Source organism: Asparagus officinalis, chromosome 5, assembly GCF_001876935.1.
Source record: "Asparagus officinalis chromosome 5, Aspof.V1, whole genome shotgun sequence".
NCBI classification, from domain to species: domain Eukaryota; kingdom Viridiplantae; phylum Streptophyta; class Magnoliopsida; order Asparagales; family Asparagaceae; genus Asparagus; species Asparagus officinalis.
The window spans coordinates 100,994,542-101,014,266 of record NC_033798.1 but is presented as its reverse complement, the minus strand read 5'-3'; the positions used below and the strand labels follow the sequence as shown (position 1 = coordinate 101,014,266).

The 19,725-nt window shown below is 38.0% G+C and overlaps 1 long non-coding RNA gene across 1 annotated transcript; it reads left to right on the top strand.

Moving 5' to 3' along the window:
• LOC109840394 lies at window positions 12,520–19,426 on the top strand. The gene is made up of 2 exons (XR_002246911.1): window positions 12,520–12,609; window positions 18,387–19,426. It is a non-coding gene; the product is annotated as an uncharacterized LOC109840394 (long non-coding RNA).

Below are 19,725 nucleotides of genomic sequence, written 5' to 3'. Positions count from 1 at the left end.
TATTGCACTTTATTATTTTTTAAACTTAATGATACTAGTTTATTGTTAATTATGTGTGTTGGACTTTGATATAAATTGAGCTTACAACAATACTATGATTCTTATTTATTTCAGCTAAATTATGTGTGTTGGACTTTGATATAAATTGAGCTTACAACAATACTATGATTCTTATTTATTTCAGCTAATATTTAATAGCACTTTCTTATTCTAATTGAGCTTACAACAATACTATGATTCTTATTTATTTCAGCTAATATTTAATAGCACTTTCTTATTCTCAGCTCAATAATTTTTTGTGGATGTTGTTTTTTTCCTTTTTTTTTCTTTTTTTCTTCTCTTTTTTCTTTTTTGGTGCCCAATTGTTGGTTTATCGAAGTCATTTCTGTAACATGGATTCAAAGTGAAATAAATGTTCTAGACAAATTGGATAAGTATTGGATGTTCATAAAATGATAACACAAATGTAGCTGTCTGGTGTATAACTTTGATCTATTTGAGGAAAACATGAAAGCAGAGTGTCAGAAATCATCCATTTAGTATTTTTCAAATTTTATTGGTTGCGATAGATGTTCATGCTTGACCGTATTAGAGTTTGATAAATGGTTTTCATTTGAGAAGATCAGTGGAGATTTGTAGTCTTTCGTTTAAATACAAGTATTGTAGATTCTTATATTCACAATAAATCAGAAACGACAATTATCTGTTGCTTGTTATAAGATTTTGCATGGAGTGCCAAGGGACACAAATTTCAGTTAGATTGTATCTTTTAGTATTACTTAAGTGCTATCTGACAGAATTAGGGGAGAAGCTGTACTCTAGGAAAGACTTCAATTACAATTGGAGATGATTTGTAGAATATCAATGTTGAATTTTTCCTATTTAGTTTTATTTCTAGAACTGTAAATTTAAACTCCTATATTTTTCTATTTTGTAGAAGTATGGTTCTACCATTTCATTGACCGAAAAAGTTGTATACATAAGGCTTGAATAAAACAAACTCCTACGTAGTGCATCAAGGTTATAGAATGTTTAGAGGCTTGAATAAAACAAACTCCTACGTAGTGCATCAAGGTTATAGAATGTTTAGCTGAACTTGTGAGCATTTGGTTACACCTTCAATAAGCTCAAATGATAGAATGTTTAGCTGAACTTGTGAGCATTTGGTTACACCTTCAATAAGCTCAAATGATTTGTTTTTATTAGTCTGTTCTTATGTCCAATTGTCATGCATTTTGAATCTTTTGCTATGAGGTTGCCAAGCTTTACTTAGGTTATCAAGTCACTACTTATATTGCCTTTTCAAATCAATTTGTAATAAACATACTTTTGCCTTTGCTACAGGAAGTGCAAGATGGATCTAGTAGATAAAATTTTAAGCTCATCGGAGGTACATCTAAGTTAATTCCCTTAGTTTTGAGTCTCTATTAGCAGAGAATCTAGAGAGAAGTTGACACTATACTATTTCTGACTGATGTCTATAATATATCAATAGAGCATCATCATTAGGTTATAGTGTGAAGCTCAAGATTGCCCCTAGATTTAATTTTCTGGAAAGCAAGGAGCCAATATTGACTTTCTTGTAACTTTTGATGTATACTATTATCAACCATGTATTAATCCAAACAATATCATGTACGTGTGATAGATAATTTTGAGATTACTGAAATATAAATCATTAAAGTGAATAATCTGTGAAGATGCATTTTTGTGCATGTTTGGAGTACTTTCCAACTCTCTGTCACTGGTATTCATGTCCATTATTATTGTGAATATGAATGAGTATATAGACAATAGATTTTGAAGTGTATATGTATACACGTGCCATCAACAAAAGGGAAAATCATTGTGAATGTGTTATTAGTTAACTAGCGTCAATACATCAGCAAAGGCCATTTTGAACCGTCGTGACGCATTAATAATAGTGGATAACACCATCGCAACTACTAATGATAGTAAATAGTAGCATCGTAAATTTGAATGACAGTTACGTAATCCCAGCAAGAATAGATGCTACTTCAGGTTTTAAAGTAATTGACGCCAGGAGTTTGTTTGGGCCTTGGTTCCTCAAACCGATATACCACTTTCATGCATCCCCCCTTGCCTCTGCCTATGCGAGTCCAAAGTAACCCGATGTTGTAACAACGGAATATGTCAAAGACGCAGGTTCAGGTATGTCTTTCTCCCCGAGTGAAATGCGGCTCGAGCCGCGAGGTCCCACTGTCTTTTTTGATCAAATATTATCAAACGGCGAAGCCTGGCTTTCAACTATCTTTTAACTTCCACACAAAAAGAGAACAAATGACAAACTGAAGCATTTCCTTTGAAAGCATACTGAAACAGATCTATCCAAGTCATCATTTTTTCAAGAATAAGTGAAATAATATTACGTAATCCCCTGAAATGCAAACTCTTATCTATTTCTATTTTTAATTTTATTTTAGGAGTATATTTGCAATGTCATGCAGATTTTTAAATTTAAATTGATGGCAACAACAACTCTATTTCTATTTCAATGACAATCCAAACAAGAATAAAATGGAAGCAACATGTATTAATTACTTCCTAGTAATATTTTCAAATATTATCCAAACAAAAAAAGTAAATGAAAAGGAAGAAGTTCTACTTCCATTACTTCTAAAAATATAAGAAACAAACAAAAAAAATGCTATTTCCGTTACTTCCTACTTTATAGTTTTGGAAGTTACTTCCGTAACCTACTTCCTACTTCCAATACTTCCATTATCCAAACGGGCCCTTAGATTTTCTAAAAATAGAAAATTTTCCAACTTGTGATCATTGCTTAAAAGGTAAGATGACTAAATTACCTTTTTTAGGAAAACGTGCCAGAGCTGAAGGTACTCTTGACATTATACATTTTGATGTATGTGGTCCTTTAAATGTTAAAGCAAGAGGCGGATATTCATATTTTGTAACATTCACGGATGATGCGTCTCGATATGGCTATATTTATTTAATGCATCATAAATTAGAATATTTTGAAAAGTTCAAAAAATATAAAGCCGAAGTTGAAAAGAAACTTGATAGAAGTATCAAGGCCATCCGATCCGATCGAGGTGGTGAGTACCTATCTGAAGAGTTTAAGAAATTTATGAAAGAAAATGAAATTGTTATTAATTTGACACCTTCCGGAACACCACAACATAACGATGTGTCTGAAAGACGGAACCGAATCCTATTAGATATGGTTAGATCTATGCTTAGTCATTCTCAGGTTCCTACTTTCTTATGGGGTTATGCATTGGAGATTGTAAACTATTTGTTAAATAGAATTCCTACCAAATCTGTTTCGTCCACCTCATATGAGATATGGACTGGAAAGAAACCAAGTGTTAGACACTTAAATGTTTGGGATTATCCTGTTCCTGTAAGAAAACAAATAATGGAAAAATTAGAGTCTAGAACAAATAGAGGTCTATTTGTAGGTTATCCTAAAGAAAGTACTAGGTATTATATTTATAACCCCAGTGATCAGATAATGACTGTTAGTAGAAATGTGTTCTTTCTAGAAGATCAAATTGTTAGTTAATGATCTATAACTCTAGAAGAAGAATCATCTTCTTCGATAGGAGAGTTATCTGATCCAGTGGGAGAGACTCCAAACATCGTTGGAGATTCTATTGATTCAGTAGGAGTGTCAAGTGATAAAGTGAATGAAGATTTATTAACTAAATTTGTTGTTGATACACCAATTATAATAAGAAGATCAAGTAGGATCATTCATCCACCTGTACGGTACAGGCACCTCAATGAAACATATTTGATGGAAAATAAAGAGGATGATGAAGATTCTATAACTTACAAAGAAGCTATGTCTGACATAGATTCTGGTAAATGGGTTGATGCCATGAAAGCCGAAATGGACTCCATGTATCATAACAAGGTATGGACCTTGGTTAATCCACCTATTAGGGTAAAACCTATAGGATGTAAATGGATATTTAAAAGAAAATATGGAGTTGATGGATATGTAGAGACATATAAAGCTCGCTTAGTGGCAAAATGTTATACTCAAAAAAAGGGTATTGACTATGAGGAAATATTTTTTCCGATTGTAATGTTAAAGTCCATTAGGATCATTTTAGTCATTACTGCATATTATGACTATGAGATATGGTAAATGGATATCAAAATAGCTTTCTTAAATAGATATCTTGAAGAAGATTTTTACATGCAACAACCAGAAGGTTATGTATGTAAAGGTCAAGAAAGTATGATTTACAAATTGAATCGGTCAATTTATGAACTTAAACAAGCTTCAAGGAGTTGGAATATTCGTTTTGATGAAACGATTAAAGAATATGATTTTATCCAAAATTCTGAAGAAGGAGTTGGAATATTCGTTTTGATGAAACGATTAAAGAATATGATTTTATCCAAAATTCTGAAGAAGCTTGTGTGTATAAGAATTCGTTTTGATGAAACGATTAAAGAATATGATTTTATCCAAAATTCTGAAGAAGCTTGTGTGTATAAGAAGCAACAGAATAATTCCATTGTGTTCCTAGTGCTTTATGTTGATGATATACTACTCATTGGGAATGATATAGGTATGATGACATCAGTTAAATTATGGCTTTCAAACAAGTTCTCTATGAAAGATCTTGGTCAGACATCCTATATTTTGGGTCTCAAACTCTATAGAGATAGAGAGAAGAGACGTATATGATTATCACAGTCTACTTATGTGGATAAGATCATCAGAAGGTTCAACATGCAAGATTCCAAGAAAGGATTACTTCATTCAAGACATGGAATTTCACTCTTAAAGAAAAAGTGTCCTAAATCTAAAGAGGAGATTGAGCGTTTTAGAAATATACCATATGCTTCGGCAGTTGGTAGTTTGATGTATGCTATGTTATGTACAAGACCTGACATAACATATGTTGTTGGCCTTGTAAATAGATTTCAGTCCAATCCTGGTGAGGAACATTGGACTGTAGTGAAAGTCATATTTAAATATTTGCATAGAACTAAAGACTATTGTTTAGTTTATGATGCAAATGACATGAGCATTGAAGGATATACTGATTCTGATTTCCAATCCGATCCAGATGATAGAAAGTCTACATTTGGATATGTTTATATCATCAATAATGGTGCTTTTAGTTGGAGAAGTGTTAAGCAAAATGTCACCGTTGATTCTACAACCGAAGCAGAATATGTAGCAGCAAGTGAAGCCGTAAAAGGAGTATGGATAAATAAGTTTGTCCGTGAGCTTGACATAGTTCCTGCTATTGTATTTCTTATTTTACGATAACAGTGGAGCTGCTGCTCAAATTAAACAACCAAGGCTTATCAGAAGTCTAAGCACATTAAAAGAAAATATCATCTCGTTAGAGAGATTCACAACAGGAAAGATGTGGTAATTCAAAAGATTGCTACAATGGATAACATTGCAGATCTTTTCACAAAACCATTGACACAAAAGGTTTTTGACAGACATTTAGAAAAAATAGGAGTTAGGATTGTATTTGATTGGATGTGAGGGCAAGTGGGAGATTATTAGAGTAGTGTTATATACCCTTAAACATCCAATACATTTTTATTGAATTTTAATTGAGTTTATTATTGCACATGTTGTTTGAGTATCTTTTATATAATTGTTATATTATCCTTAGAGATTATTTTGTTAGATCATGCACTGTGATGATCACTTGTTTGGAGATATGATTGTTATATTATTTTGTTATATTATCCTTAGAGATTATTTTGTTAGATCATGCACTGTGATGGTCACTTGTTTGGAGATATGATCTAATTTAGAGATTTCTTAAATTTGTGCTTAACCTATAACTAGTAAAGGATAGCTTTATTATAACAGGTTATTATGCATGGTTGATCTCAACTATCGGGAATGAAGATTCCCCGGGTGTATGTCATAAGCGCATATTTGATGTGTAGTACAAGACTTTTTTTTAGATTCTCTAGGACGAGTCACCTAAGAGATAGAGAATTCGAATTGTTACATGGTCCATTAGATTTGATGATATTATCATTTTCGATTTGATAATCTAATATTCTTTGATATGATGGTTAAGATTGTTTTACAAGTGGTATACAACCTGAAATATTGGGTTATTAGATTTTATATAGGGAAATGATGGATATTGATACGGTTGTATCTTCTCTTCGGGAGCTTAGCGATCCTCATGGGAGCTTGAGGATAGATGATTCTCATGATAGCATGAGAATAGGGACGTGAAACAGTACAGTGGAACGCAGGTGGAAGCGTGGAACGAGACGATGAGCAGTAGATTCGAAGAATCCAGTTTTCAGCTCGTGAGTCGACTCATACATGAATATGAGTCGACTTATCAGGTTGAGTCGACTCATGATTGTCATGAGTCGACTCACGAAACCCAACCGTTTTGTCAAAAGTTTCTGCTCGATCGACTCATCAGTTTATGAGTCGACCCATGTGTCATGAGTTGACTCATCTCCGTCATGAGTCGACTCATCGACGGTTTTCTGGTTTGGTTGGGTTTTTGTTCACACGAATTCCTGTTGATTTTGGGCTTGGTTATTTACTAGATTACCATCCATGTTTGTACACCTATATAAAGGATTATTTTAGGATTTCTAAGCAATCAGAGGTAATTAAGAGAGATTCTAATCATTGTATTAGGGTTTAGAGAGGATTGAGAGGTTGTTCTCGATTCTAGTGAGATTGTGAGGGAGAGATTTGTAATAATTGATTCTTCATAATCTAGAGAAGGTATTTTTCTTCGCCATACTAAATTGTTCTTGTGTTTTAGTTGTCTTCTTCTCAACCCACCTTTTGGTAATTCCGCGACCAAAGGGTGCTCGCACGGTGACTCGTATCAAGTTAGTATCAGAGTAATTAGATCCGATGAAGGGGCATCCTGTGTATGGTCCTGACTCGATCGTAATACAAGAAGCTTGACGAGATCATTATTTCATTGGAAGGAGTCCAGGTTTTAAGGAAGAAGAAGATGGCTGAAGGAGACAATTCCACGAGGATTGATGCATTGGAAAAGCAGATCGAGATGATAGGTTTGATTCTCACACAACTCGTCAGTCTTATCCATGGAGGTGGCAAACAAGGTGAATCTTCTTCGAAGAAAACTGTTAAGTCCGATGTGGAGAGAGTAGATTCAGATTCCGACGAGGAGGAGGGGACCGTTAAGACTGCATTGCATTAAGAGGGTAAGAATTCTTATCAGAACCTGAAGATTGACTTCAAGGTGGAGATTCTTGTTTATGATGAGAGTGTTGACGTCGAGAGGTTTGATGACTGGATCGAGCGGATGGAGACGTATTTTACTCTTTATGGCTATTCGTCAAAAGAAAAGATTATGTTCGCAACTTTGAAGCTTTCAGGGCACGTGTTGACGTGGTGAAAATCCTACTGTAAGCAAGAGAAGAAGGCGGCTATGTAGCACAGACACGGATCCGACACGGCCATCCGACACGCCGACACGAGGCAAATCCTAAAAAATACATAGGATACATGTGTTCGACACGTGTGTCCGACACGGACACGACACGACACAGCTTCATGTTATGCGTGTCCGTGCTTCATAGGAAGGCGGTGTCGTGGAACGAGTTCAAGGAGTTACTGAGGAAGCAGTTCTATCCGGTGGGATTCCTTAAAGAGCGTTGGTACAAGTGGTATGGCTTGCGCCAAAGGGTCAATCAAACCGTTTAAAAATACACCACGGAGTTCCAGCAGCAGACGATGGTCCTTAACATTGCGACAGAAGAATATTTCGTGTTTATGAAGTATATGGAAGGATTGAGCGATTACATCCAAAAGGAGATGAAGCTATTCACGGTGGAATCAAATACAGAGGCGAGCGTGAAGGCTAGTGCCCTCGAGGGCAAGCAAAAGAAGGGCAACGATGCTAAAGGAGACTTCAAACAGACGGGAGGCGAGTCTAGTGGTTCTCAATCTAAGGAGGAGAAGAAGAAGGGTGATCCAGGGAAGACAGGGCTGATTTGTAGTCACTGTGAGAAGACATGGCACACAGCTGATCGGTGCTGGGAGAAGTATCCTCATCTCAAGCCAAGAGGGTTGTAGAAGGAGGAAAAAAAGACATACATGATAGCTCAAGGTCCGAAAGAAATCCCGGGGATGACAGAGCCCAACAACAGTCTCAACCTTATGGCGGGGAAGCAGACCACGAAAGAGAACGACGACCCGAAAGAGCAACTCTTTGCTCTTAAGTTGCAAGTGAAGACCAGTTTGGTTGATGCCATTGTTGATTCGGGCAGCGAGAAGAATTTGATATCTGAAGCATTGGTTCAGAAGCTGGGTCTGAAGACGGTCAAGCATCGGAAGTCCTATCCATTGGGGTGGATTCAGAAGGAGGAGAAACTGAGTGTAGTTGATCAATGCACTGTCAGATTTGTGCTCCACGAGTCGTATATTAACGAGGTCACGTGCGATGTCGTTCCATTGGATGTTTGTCAGATTATACTGGACAATCCGTACTTATGGGATAGATATGCGATCTACGAGAGACGGGTTTAGAAGTACACATTCACTAAGGATGGTGAGAAGCTCATATTTTGTTCGGCATCTCTTCCGAGGGAGACAAGCTTGGGGACGGTGACGCGAGCGAAGAGACTAGTGAATGCAAGCAAGGAGTTTATCTCGCTATGCATTGACTTTCAGAAAAGCCATCGATAAAGGATTGTAACTTGGGACGAAAGGTGATTACGACAAGACGCGGGATGGATGTGATGTTTCCAATCGGACGTCGAGACCAGGTTCCTAGCAGGGCCAGATGGTGCAGAAAAGATGGAGGAGCTCGAGAGTTTCCTCAGCAAAAGTTCTAACTTGAATGAGACTTCAAGTTCCTAAAGAGGGGACCCATGATACAGGTGTATCTTCTCTTCGGGAGCTTAGCGATCCTCATGGGAGCTTGAGGATAGATGATTCTCATGATAGCATGAGAATATGGGTGTAAAACAGTACAGTGGAACGCATGTGGAAGCGTGGAACGAGACGACGAGCAGCAGATTCGAAAAATCCAGTTTTCAGCTCGTAAGTCGACTCATACATGAACATGAGTCGACTCATCAGGTTGAGTCGACTCATGACTGTCATGAGTTGACTCACGAAATCCAGCCGTTTTGTTAAAAGTTTCTGCTCGGTCGACTCATCAGTTTATGAGTCGACCCATGTGTCATGAGTCGACTCATCTTCGTCATGAGTCGACTCATTGACGGTTTCCTGGTTTGGTTGGGTATCTGTTCACACGAATTCCTGTTGGTTTTGGGCTTGGTTATTTACCAGATTGCCATCCACGTTTGTACACCTATATAAAGGATTGTTTTAGGGTTTCTAAGCAATCAGAGGTAATTAAGAGAGATTCTAATCATTGTATTAGGGTTTAGAGAGGATTGAGAGGTTGTTCTCGATTCTAGTGAGATTGTGAGGGAGAGATTTGTAATAATTGATTCTTCATAATCTAGAGAAGGTATTTTCCTTCGCCATACTGAATTGTTCTTGTGTTTTAATTGTCTTCTTCTCAACCTACCTTTTGATAATTTCACGACCAAAGGGTACTCGCACGGCGACTCGTATCAGATATCTAGATAGGATCCAGTATACTCATTTTTATGAGTTAATTTATTATGCATATCCCTTGAAGATATTAAATTCCTGTCGACGAGTGAATTTTTTTTGAAATTATTTTTCTGAAATTATTTTCATATAAAATAAAATATTTTAATGTTTCAAAATGATTTTTTATTTATGATCATTGGATTGCTACTTTTTAGGAATGAGCAAATAGGTGATTCGTTCTGCTCAATAAAGTTTTCTAAAATAAATTAATGCTGGAGGGGGTTGAATGTAAGATAATATTATTCATGAATATTTAATCCCATATTATGGAAAAGCTTTTATGAACAGTTGGTCGGATAGGGATTTGATTGTTAAATTAAAATTATTAATTTGATTAATAATTATTTTTTGATATGGGACCTAATTGGTCTCACTAATGTCATTAGAAGAGGTTTACATGCAATACAATTCTATTTCTATCCTAATTGTTATGAAAAGAATATTCTATCTTTAAATGTTATGGATAGAGTTTTAAACAATTAAGAATTGTTTTGAAATTAAAATCTATAAGGCAGGTCCAATCCTATATATATGGTTCATATGTGGTCTTGAAAAGATGAGAAAAAAAAGAAAATAGATTTTGAGAACCTATCTCTCAGTATTGCTCCGCTTCGGTGACGGGTGGATTTCGGTTGAAGGCTTTTTCTCTTGAGGAAGCTATTTTGTTTTGATCTTGGGACGGATTATCAAAGAAATTCAAAAAGCGTTTCAAGTATTTTTTCTAGATTTTATTAATTTCGATTAATCTACATGATATGCAATTTTCCGCTGCGTTGTATGTTATGCTTCCAACGGTTAGTTTGTTGAAACCGACTTACTTATAAAGATCGAGGCAATCATCTTAGACTGCAGACAAAAGGTCTTGAGATACCATAATTCAATAGAGGAATATATGTTTTGATTTTACAGATATTTGAGAAAAGTTGAATGAAGTTGAAAAATAGAATGGGAAGAGGGAGACTTTTTCATCTAGTGATTAGAGATTGATTTAGGATGAATGTTGACCTGCACATGCTTCCAATGGAATTATGAGGCAAATGCCTTTGACATGAGGTCACTTAGTCTTATACGTCTACCAATTTATTGACATGTTAATGCTTTATTACTTCAGAGATGCCACTTGAACAAAGAACATTCTGAAATTGTAAAATTTAGTATCTCAGAAGCTGTTGCAACATGCCGCCTAGGACTTCGTTCCCTGATGACCGTGTGTTCGAATCCCCGCGAGTAATTCACCTGCTGTCCACGCTCACGGGTGGGGTGGAGGCCGGGGTTTTATCTGGTCAGTGGCGGCTCGACCCGTCGTCCCTGGTTCGGATCCAACCGGACCACACACTGCACGCCCCGCCGTGTGGGGCCCGCAGCCCTCACGTGTGGGGGATGAGCCCTCGAGCAACCATAGAGGTAGCTCCTTGTGGTCGTGGGGGTCTGGGGGGATTCGAACCGGGGCACGACGGACTCCAAAGGGAGTTCAAGTGGAGGCACTAACCGGGGTTCCCTCGTTACCAAAAAAAAAACATGCTTCTTTTTGTGATGTACGTTTGTAGATATATGCATGTATTTGTGTAAATGCATTATATACTCTTTTTTCACTTTTGGTTTTTCAAAAAGTCTGTACCTCAATTGTTGTTGATGCAAAGATCATGACAATTACAAGAAATTAAAGCAGAAACCATAACAATCTATCAATCCTTTAGTCTGAAATTAGTCAAGGTGATTTACTGCGGGGAGTTTCTTTGGATTGAACACTCCATTAATCCAAAAATGATAAGAATGAACATACGAAAGGGATTAGCAATATATGAGTCCTTGGCCAGGAAAGTAGCTTGACTGACCAAAGATGTCCATGGAGACATGATCAGTATGCAGAGTGGTAACTACAGTACCCGTATGGTCAAGGATCATTTTGTGTTGTATCACATTGACTCATATGAAACATGATGAAAGCTATAGCTCTCCTGTAAGCGAGAACGAACACCATAATCGATGAAGAATACTCTCCAAGTTCATGAAGTCTTCACTAACATGTATGACTTCAATGGACTTCAATACAAGATTTATTGAACTGTAGCTTTTATGCAGGAAAACACCATGTCAGATCAAGAATTCGAGTAATTGTTTTTTTTTCTGTAGGAGTTGAACCCTGATTAGAAGTGCATTGAAGTGGATGGGATTTTTAATTTGTTTACCCATGGGAATGCAGACACTATGGACGTTTGCAGCTGACAAGCTTTCTTTTTTATTTGTATTGACAAGTTGACAGAGATCTTCCAATAGACGGGGCTTTGCAATTTCTACAACTTGTCTATATGATATTTCTACAATGGTGATTTTGCAAGTCTTTCTGTCTCGAATCAGAAAGTTGAAGGGGATTATTCCCATAGATTTGATGCTTCAATTGCAATTTATTTAAACAATGTCTTCTTTAATCTTTTTTCTTTGCCATGCAAGGAAATTTATTTAATACATATTCTTTTCTGACAGAGCTTTATATAGTTAAACTTTATCTACTAAATGGAGCATTTTTTTTCTTATAAATACCTTTCTTTATTCTGTAGAACCCTGATGCAACATTGCAACCATTCTGCTATTCAACATATGCATCCAAATGTGTACTGCATCATTCAGAAAGTAGCACATGTGCATATTAATTCTATCCTTGTACTATGCCATTTTATGCTGTAATGGCACACAAATAAGTAACATAAGATAGTAGTTCTCTCAGTATCGATACTTTTTCCACGTAAAAGACTGTATACAGGAGTCACACAAGTGCACTGGCGCTTGTCTGAGTGAGAAAATTAAAGGAGATGGTCTGACATGCTTTTGTAAGTTATTAGAGAAGAATCAAGGAACTGCAAAAGAGGTACCATCTGAAATATCATCGAAACTGTTGACAGGTTCATGTCTGCATCTTTCGCTTGTGCTTAGGCATTTTAAGCTTCTCATCCACAGTCAAGGCTTCATCACCTCAGCGGGGATTAAATAAGGTTAGTCATATCAACCAAACCAACCTGTGGTTATCTTTTTTAACATCAAAACTTATTTTGCTTATGGCTGGATATTGGTATATTATAGTATCTGGATGGATTTTGATATCAGCTGGATAGTATTCCAAGTGAACAATCTTTTGCTGCTGGAGAAATGTGCGAGGTGGTGAAGATTAGTTTTATTCATTTAATTTCTCTTTAACATATCATTTATGCCTTAATCTGTAAATTCTCAAAATTTTGCCCCATTAATGTGTAAACATGTACGATAGCTGGATAGTTTACATACTAATGCATAAGTTGGTGTGCTTGGATGCTCAGTTAATCGTATGCTGTTTTACTCTGAAAAAACATTTTTTGTATCTTAAAAGTTATTCGTCCTTGGTTATTTTAGAGGAAATATGATTTAACATAGGACAATAAAAGTAAAGGATCTTTATAGGTTGGATTGTGTCTCGTTGGGCGTTCTCAGGGTAAGCCATCCTGTATGCCACATGCCATGCTGCAGGTGATTAATTTCCTCTTCATCTTTATTCAAGCATGTAATTTCAACTCTTTTTCTGATGGAGTCTGCATCTAATGTGCAAAGACCGGATATTCTTACTCTCATTCCATCATTACCAGAGAAGAAAATGGATATGATGACACAGTTACACATGTACACACATTTTAGATGTTGGTTGATATATACACCTGCATAAAGATTTTGAAAGTTTATGTTTACTACATCATTCTATTTTAGTCTTTGCGTGGCTAGTGCTGAACTATAGTGAAACTTTTGAAGTTGGAAAACAATGTTTTAGGAAGCACCAGGAGCTTCTAGGCACCGGATCAAGCGTGCTGCAGCCAGGCGTCTAGGTGGGCGCCTAGGAGGCATGTAGGCGTTTTAGCATCAAGTGGTGAAGGATCCTTTTCAAATATTCAAAATCCTATCATCGTCATTTACCTTAAATGGAGTTGGATATAGAGTTTTGATCCTATCCATTTAGACTCGGCCCACTCTCTTTATCCGTTACTATGTCTAAGCAAGCAATATATCCCTTTTTTATGTTGTGTAGTCTATATAAGCGGCACATACTCCTCTTGGCACTCCCAAGACCTAGGTGGTAAGTTAAGTACCGCTTAGGCCTCAGTAGGTGCCTAGGCGGACACCAGTCTGCTTTGTAAAACATCGATGAAGAGTAAATTAGTTATAGTAGGGAATGCAATGATAGAATACTATTACTGGATTGGCATATGTTACTGCCTTGTTCCTTCTTAATTTAGTATTTTTCATGTGGAAGAATCTGCAAAAGTACTAGAAGAATCAGAATGGGTGTTCTTAAGTATTTCTAACTGTGATACTTCTACTGGCTCCCCCTCTATGAAGAATCTGGGTGACATAACTTTACTTCTAAGAGCAAGTTTATGATCGACTAATTGTCTAGTGAGTTTTGCTCTTATTGATGTTGGCTTGTTGCTTTGCATAGGTTATTATGGTATGCCACCTGATCAAAGTTTTAAAAAGAGAACCGTGGAATATAGGAAAAAAAGTAAATTCTATGCATGGGTGATTGTAATTATAGATTGAGGGTGATTTTGATGGCCTTCAGTTTTGGTAGTGATTTATTACTACTATTCACAAAGCGGAAAGTTTGAAAGCTTAACCATGAGACAATGTTCTCAGGTTTTTGTATTTCAGTGTCAAACTTTTAATTTTCTCTTCTGGTACCTGATCAACCTCTCTATATTCTCCAATCAGTTCCCCTGTACATTTGAGAGTAGACTGCTAGTTTTGATGTTTTACCTCCAAAGTTGGATAGTACCTAAACTTAGGTAGGATATTTGACACAATTTCTTCTAGTTTTTGTGTGTTTACCGATTGCTTGAAGTTTCCATGGGTACTAATAACTTCTTTAATATGTGCAATGGCTGTTAGCTATCGTTCTGGGTTTGAACTATGCACTATATTGAAGAATAGCATTTGAAAGATGAAAATAACATCATCAATGTTTTTTTATCGATCTCTAAAGGAATATCTGGTTGTGTTCTTCTTTTGGAAGAATTTCCCCTTGAGTCGCAACGTGGAATTGCTTGTGTCATCGCACCTTTGGCTGGTTCAGATGTATGCCTTTCTTTACCTTTTGTTTCTTGTGCTGATGGAACACTTCTTTTTGTTCCCTGAGGATTTAATGATGCGATCTGGGAACATAATGATACGGGTGTATCTTCTCTTCGGAACTTAGCGATCCTCATGGGAGCTTAATGATAGATGATTCTCATAATAGCATGAGAATAGGGGTGTAAAACAGTACAGTGGAACGCAGGTGGAAGCGTGGAACGAGACGACGAGCAACAGATTCGAAGAATCCAGTTTTCAGCTCGTGAGTCGACTCATACATGAACATGAGTCGACTCATCAGGTTGAGTCGACTCACGAAACCCAGCCGTTTTGTCAAAAATTTCTGCTCGGTCGACTCATCAGTTTATGAGTCGACCCATGTGTCATGAGTCGACTCATCTCCGTCATGAGTCGACTCATCGACGGTTTCCTGGTTTGGTTGAGTTTCTGTTCACACGAATTCCTGTTGGTTTTAGGCTTGGTTATTTACCAGATTACCATCCACGTTTGTACACCTATATAAAGGATTGTTTTAGGATTTCTAAGCAATCAGAGAGGTAATTAAGAGAGATTCTAATCATTGTATTAGGGTTTAGAGAGGATTGAGAGGTTGTTCTCGATTCTAGTGAGATTGTGATGGAAAGATTTGTAATAATTGATTCTTCATAATCTAGAGAAGGTATTTTCCTTCGTCATACTGAATTATTCTTGTGTTTTAGTTGTCTCCTTCACAACCTACCTTTTGGTAATTCCGCGACCAAAGGGTACTCGTATGGCGACTCGTATCAAGTTGGTATCAGAGCAATCAGATCCGGTGAAGGAGCATCCTGTGTATAGTTCTGACTCGATCGCAATACAAGAAGCTTGACGAGATCCTTATTTTATTGAAAGGAGTCCAGGTTTTAAGGAGGAAGAAGATGGCTGAAGGAGACAATTCCACGAGAATTGATGCATTGGAGAAGCAGATCGAGACGATAGGTTCGACTCTTACACAACTCGTCAGTCTTATCTATGGAGGTGGCAAACAAGGTGAATCTTCTTCGAAGAAAACTGTTGAGTCCGATGTGAAGAGAGTAGATTCAGATTCCGACGAGGAGGAGGAGACCGTTAAGGCTGCATTGCATCAAGGGGGTAAGAATTCTTATCAGAACCTGAAGATTGACTTTAAGGTGGAGATTCCTGTGTATGATGGGAGTGTTGACGTCGAGAGGTTTGATGACTGGATCGAGCGGATGGAGACGTATTTTACTCTTTATGGCTATTCGTCAAAAGAAAAGATTATGTTCGCAACTTTGAAGCTTTCAGGGCACATGTTGACGTGGTGAAAATCCTACTGTAAGTAGGAGAAGAAGGCGGCTATGTAGCACAGACACGGATCCGACACGGCCATCCGACACGCCGACACGAGGCAAATCCTAAAAAATACATAGGATACATGTGTTCGACACGTGTGTCCGACACGGACACGACACGACACAGCTTCATGTTATGCGTGTCCGTGCTTCATAGGAAGGCGGTGTCGTGGAACGAGTTCAAGGAGTTACTGAGGAAGCAGTTCTATCCGGTGGGATTCCTTAAAGAGCGTTGGTACAAGTGGTATGGCTTGCGCCAAAGGGTCAATCAAACCGTTTAAAAATACACCACGGAGTTCCAGCAGCAGACGATGGTCCTTACCATTGCGACAGAAGAATATTTCGTGTTTATGAAGTATATGGTAGGATTGAGCGATTACATCCAAAAGGAGATGAAGCTATTCACGGTGGAATCAAATACAGAGGCGAGCGTGAAGGCTAGTGCCCTCGAGGGCAAGCAAAAGAAGGGCAACGATGCTAAAGGAGACTTCAAACAGACGGGAGGCGAGTCTAGTGGTTCTCAATCTAAGGAGGAGAAGAAGAAGGGTGATCCAGGGAAGACATGGCTGATTTGTAGTCACTGTGAGAAGACATGGCACACAGCTGATCGGTGCTGGGAGAAGTATCCTCATCTCAAGCCAAGAGGGTTGTAGAAGAAGGAGGAGAAAAAGACATACATGATAGCTCAAGGTCCGAAAGAAGTCCCGGGGATGACAGAGCCCAACAACAGTCTCACAACCTTATGGCGGGGAAGCAGACCACGAAAGAGAACGACGACCCGAAAGAGCAACTCTTTGCTCTTAAGTTGCAAGTGAAGACCAGTTTGGTTGATGCCATTGTTAATTCGGGCAGCGAGAAGAATTTAATATCTGAAGCATTGGTTCAGAAGCTGGGTCTGAAGACGGTCAAGCATTCGAAGCCCTATCCATTGGGGTGGATTCAGAAGGAGGAGAAACTGAGTGTAGTTGATCAATGCACTGTCAGATTTGCGCTCCACGAGTCGTAAATTAACGAGGTCACGTGCGATGTCATTCCATTGGATGTTTGTCAGATTATACTGGACAATCCGTACTTATGGGATAGATATGCGATCTACGAGAGACGGGTTTAGAAGTACACATTCACTAAGGATGGTGAGAAGCTCATATTTTGTTCGGCATCTCTTCCGAGGGAGACAAGCTTGGGGACGGTGACGCGAGCGAAGAGACTAGTGAATGCAAGCAAGAAGTTTATCTCGCTGTGCATTAGACTTTCAGAAAAACCATCGATAAAGGATTGTAACTTGGGACGAAAGGTGATTACGACAAGACGCGGGATGGATGAGATGTTTCCGATCGGACGTCGAGATCGGGTTCCTAGCAGGACCAGATGGTGCAGAAAAGATGGAGGAGCTCGAGAGTTTCCTCAGCAAAAGTTCTAACTTGAATGAGACTTCAAGTTCCTAAAGAGGGGACCCATGATACGGGTGTATCTTCTCTTCGGGAGCTTAGCGATCCTTATGGGAGCTTGAGGATAGATGATTCTCATGATAGCATGAGAATAGAGGTGTAAAACAGTACAGTGGAACGCAGGTGGAAGCGTAGAACGAGACGACGAGCAGCAGATTCGAAGAATCCAGTTTTTAGCTCGTGAGTCGACTTATACATGAACATGAGTCGACTCATCAGGTTGAGTCGACTCATGACTGTCATGAGTCGACTCACGAAACCCAGCCGTTTTGTCAAAAGTTTCTGCTCGGTCGACTCATCAGTTTATGAGTCGACCCATGTGTCATGAGTCGACTCATCTCAGTCATGAGTCGACTCATCGATGGTTTCCTGGTTTGGTTGGGTTTCTGTTCACACAAAATCCTGTTGGTTTTGGGCTTGGTTATTTACCAGATTGCTATCCACGTTTGTACACCTATATAAAGAATTGTTTTAGGGTTTCTAAGCAATCAGAGAGGTAATTAAGAGAGATTCTAATTATTGTATTAGGGTTTAGAGAGGATTGAGAGGTTGTTCTCGATTCTAGTGAGATTGTGAGCGAGAGATTTGTAATAATTGATTCTTCATAATCTAGAGAAGATATTTTCCTTCGCCATACTGAATTGTTCTTGTGTTTTAGTTGTCTTTTTCTCAACCCACCTTTTGGTAATTCCGCGACCAAAGGGTGCTCGTACGGCGACTCGTATCACATAATCATTTAGAATGTTTATATTTGTTCCTTTCCTAGGATTTCTTATTTTTCCTATTTATTCCATAATCTTATTTGGCATCATATGTCATGTACGTTTGCCACGAACTTGTTTGTTTTTACTTGTGTACTTTTGCTAATTGATACAGGCACTATATAACCAGTAGAAGAAATGATGGTGCACTGTCAATATTCATCAAGGACCAACCAAACATATCAGATACTAATTTCTCAAAGTAAGCGTTTACTAGCGGAGCTTTGTCTGGCTTGATCATTTTATCTTGCCAATCCATCTATCTGCTTAGGCTATGACGTCTCAGTTTATCTTGACTTTGCTCTGGTAAGAGTATTGGACTGTGGAGGCTTCAATACTAGTATTGAACTGTGGAGTAAGCTGATATATATATAACTAGCGTTCTACACGGCAAATATCTACCAAATTGGGGGAGGGGATGTACATACCACTTGATATTTTAATGCAGACGAGGACAAGAAAATATCAGTTTTTGGGAGATATTGACACTATCGTTAAGGGATGGTTAGTCAAGACTACTACTAAAAGGTTCTTGCCATCTTTGTCAGAATTCTACTACGATATGTAGTAGTTCAAGTTTTCATATTAAGGTGTTGTTCGTTGGTTAGAGATTGTGACTGAAATTTATCGTCTCTTAACTAGTTCAGTGACATTGATGGATGATCAGTTTAAGCAAGTGGAGCTCTGTGGTTCGGCGGCAAGTCTTAAACTCTGGTGATCGGGAAGACAAATGTGCTGGTTGATGGAAGATGACAGTACCTCCGGGGATGAGCAAGCTTGCAGAGCAGCAGAGACTATGTCATCGAAGAGATGAGTCTATGGCGAAGCTAGGTGAAGAGGTGATTTAAAGACTTCACTCGACCAAGATATCACTATACCTGGATTCCTTTAAATCATTTAAGAGGTTCTGCAGCTTCTCCAGAGAAAGGCAGTAGTGGCTGGTGCTAGGTTATCTTCTACGAAGTGCTTGCCATCATTTGTATGTTAGTGTCATCATCGTTACCAGCATCATCTATTAATACAAAATGTAGAGTTTGAGCAAAGATGAGATTGTACTTTCCCAGAGAATTTTTTTTTTTCAATTTTGTGTCGATGCTGTACGCTTATACAAAATGTAAAGAAAATTATTCAGGAAATTTCTCCGTCTTGTCTGCCTCATGTTTATCATACTATGCAAGCAAATATTAAAAGCAAACTTCTAGGTGGTTCAGAAACAATTTACAGGTTTTTTAGGGTGTAATTTTTACAAAACGTACCTTATTAATAAAGCTGGGAATAGGTGAAGAGGTCATCCAAAATTAACATCAAGAATCTTGCTTGCAATATCTTACATGTGCATATCTTTGGTTGTAGATATGGACTGCTGCTTTGTTGAAAACTGGCATCCCTTTATGCTTCTTTTCGTAAAGAATCATACGTTGCGCATTGTTGTTAAATGATTGTAAATATTTGGG